This window comes from Loa loa (genome assembly GCF_000183805.2).
Source record: "Loa loa unplaced genomic scaffold supercont3.152, whole genome shotgun sequence".
Classification (NCBI taxonomy): Eukaryota; Metazoa; Nematoda; class Chromadorea; order Rhabditida; family Onchocercidae; genus Loa; species Loa loa.
In genome coordinates this window covers 82,080-85,701 of record NW_018108332.1, presented here as the reverse complement: position 1 = coordinate 85,701, position 3,622 = coordinate 82,080, and positions in this window count along the sequence as shown.

The following is a 3,622-nucleotide window of genomic DNA, read 5'->3' as shown; positions in this document are numbered from 1 at the left end:
AAGTAATTAATAAGTTTTAGGAAAGTAATTCGGGATTTTGAAGAAATATCATAGGATATTTTAATAGATGAATGAAAAAAGTAAGAAGAATAAATTGGTCGTTTAATCGTTAAGAATTCATAAATTCAATAATTCCGGTAGTAAAATTAATTTATAAACTTAACTTAATTTATAAATTCAATAATTCCGGTAGTAAAATTAATAAGTTATTAAGTTTTAGGAAAGTAATTAATAAGTTTAGGAAAGTAATTAATAAGTTTTAGGAAAGTAATTCGGGATTTTGAAGAAATATCATAGGATATTTTAATAGATGAATGAAAAAAGTAAGAAGAATAAATTGGTCGTTTAATCTTTAAGAATTCATAAATTCAATAATTCCGGTAGTAAAATTAGTAAGTCAAATTTTTCAGCAATAAAAATGGAAGAAGAAAGATGCAAAAAAAATGCTTAATTTATGATTATATTATTTGTTAAATTTCAATGATTTTTTTTTTTTGCAATTAATGAGAACAAAATTAAAATATTACAATCTCGAAATTCAATAATTTGATTGCTTCATTCAAAGTAATACATTAGATGAGTAAATGAAATTGAAATGAAATAATCAAAATATTTCTATATGAAATTCCGGAAATGTTTGCATAAAATTGAATAACCGTATATTTCAGGTATTTGAATTAAAATGAAAAATACGAAATGATTATATAAAATTGACTAATCCTACAATTCAACAAAATTTAATCGTCCGAATCGTTGTACAATAATGGATTAAATGATTAAACGGAATTTGAATTGAAATGGAAAATTTGTTGGCAATATGATCGTTGGAGAAGAATTCTGGCAATTTAATTCGGAATGAATGAAGTTGTGACAAAAAGGAATGACACAAAAGATTCCTCCCCCCATTTCCTCAAAAAATCCTCTCCCTCGATTCATCCAAATGGTACCATAAATACATGTATGACCTTCAACCTAACATAGGTATTTAACGATTTTTATGATAGAAGAGAGGAGGGAAAAATGATCTGTACAAAAAAATTGACCTTTTATTTTTGGGTTCATTTTTAAGCCGATTAAAAATTCACTTAAATTTCAATAATTGATGAGGAAAGCTTTTTGGGGAAAAAAAAATGATTATTACTTCTCAAATATGTCAAAATATCTGTCATCTTATTTTAAAAATAATTTCATTTGCAAAATTTTTGCACTGTCATTTTTGTTACTGTATAATATATACTATGAGATGAAAATGTAACCTTAGTTTAATATTTGAATTTAGTTAAATTTAACAGATTTGAACTAACTTTATCGATCACATTCAATCATTTTAACATTTTGCTACAAACACTATTCAGTATCAATTAGCTTTTAGTATTTTGAAACAAACAACATCAGTTATATATGAAAAAGTGCATAGCTATTATTTGTCAATGATTGTAAAATGTCACATTGTCAATTCAAAAAAAAAAAAAAAGGATAGATAATTGAAATTTGCTTAAAATTAACAAATTAAATGAGTTATTAATCAATAATAAGCATAGTTAAGAAAAAAAAATTTTACAAAACATACAAACAATAATTATCAGAAAAACTTTTATGTTCTTTCTCTTCCTTTCTTAATTAATTTTTCTTTCCCATACTTCTTCTTTTTTTTTCAAATTATTTGTTAAAAAATAAGTTAAAAAAATTTTTAGCTTATCATTTAAATCATTTCTTTTGTCCAATTTTTTCGACGAATTATTTTAAGAGAAATAAAATTTTTCAATTTATTAAAAATAAGGAAAAAAAGCATCAAAGTGTGAAATTATTTTTGTAAATTATTAAATTAAAAATTGAATTATGTAATTAAATTAAAGATTAAATTAAAAATTGAATTATTAAATTAAAAATTGAATCATGAATTATAACAATTAGTGCGAGGAAAAAAAAAAAGTAATTAAACTATTGAAGAAAATAAAACGGATATATTGCAATGATTGTAATTAAAGTACTGGAAAAATGATATACATGTATTCGAGTAAATTAAAAATTGCAAGTAATAAGAAAGTATTAATTATGGGAATTAGCAAAATATTGGAATAATTTCAAATATTATGGTAATAAGTAAAGTGTTAATTAAAGAATAAAGTAAAGTATAAAGAATAGAATAAAGTATAATTAAAGAATATGCGGTAATAAGTAAAGTGTTAATTAAAGAATAAAATGTTAATTAAAGAATAAAGAATAAAGAATGAAATATCTCAAATATCATCAAACTATTCAAATTGTCCGGTTGAACTGTTCAATTCAATAGCGATTAAAATTATCACAAAGTATGTTGCTGGTACCAAAATTAAAAAATGTAAAAATTTTTTTTTTTCTTCAGCATTGCAAACATCACCAATGTAAAAAAAATGCGATAAAAATTTGGAAACAAAAATTCAATTTTATAAATAATTTGAAAAATTGCTAAAAATGATGTTTACGAACTGTTTGGATTGAAATTTCGCTATTAGCAATAATTTCACTCTTATTTATCCTTTTAAAAAATTTTAACTTCCATCTTTTGTATAATATTTTCACTTTTTTTTTCAATTTTATTCTACCAATGCACAACAACAAAAAAAATTTTTCAATGTTAGGAAAATTTAGAATTTATTGAAATTTTTGAAATTCACTTCTCTCATTTTATTGTTTTCATTTATATTTTTTGATATTGTTGAAAAAAAAACTTCAATATAATTCTTTTGAAAATTTTAATATTTGTTAAAATTTTTGTCATTGTTGTTTATAGTTTGATGCGTATTGTTTATTGTCTACTGTTTGTTGTTTATTGTTTATTGTTTATTATTTCTTGCTTGTTGTTTGGTTATTTATTATTCATTTTTTTCTCTTGTTAATCATTAATTTTTAGTGCTTATTCCTTGGGAATATTGTTTTTTTGTTTATTTTTTGTAAATATTATTTATTGTTTATTGTTTATTGTTCATTGTCTGTTGTTTACCGTTTATTTTGTTTATTGTTTGTTGTTTTACGACATTAAGAAATAGCTTTTTTTTTTTGGTTGATTTTTATGCAATTATTGTATTCTAAAGTATTATTACATACCAATTATTATATTCAGTATTTATATACCAATTTTTACATTCATACCAATTATTATATTCTTATTATAGCAGTAAGAAATTAATGAAGTTTAAAGGATGATCGTAAAAGAATATGATGCGATCGTATTTTATGCTCCTGCGCTATTAATAAGCTACAACTACTAGGCCAACCATAATTACAACTGTTCATTTGACCTTTGACCCATTCAGAATTAGGCGAACAACAATGAAGGCTAGTGATAAAGTTATCAAAGGAAAACTTTGGTTGCTATTTGCGATGATAATATGAAAAATGTTATGAATGCGCTATTAATAAGCTACAACTACTAGGCCAACCATAATTACAACTGTTCATTTGACCTTTGACCCATTCAGAATTAGGCGAACAACAATGAAGGCTAGTGATAAAGTTATCAAAGGAAAACTTTGGTTGCTATTTACGATGATAATATGAAAAATGTTATGAATGAATTAAATTTTAAATAATAAGTTTAAAAGAAGAAAACTCATTTTGAGATAATAATTTATTTTAGAAT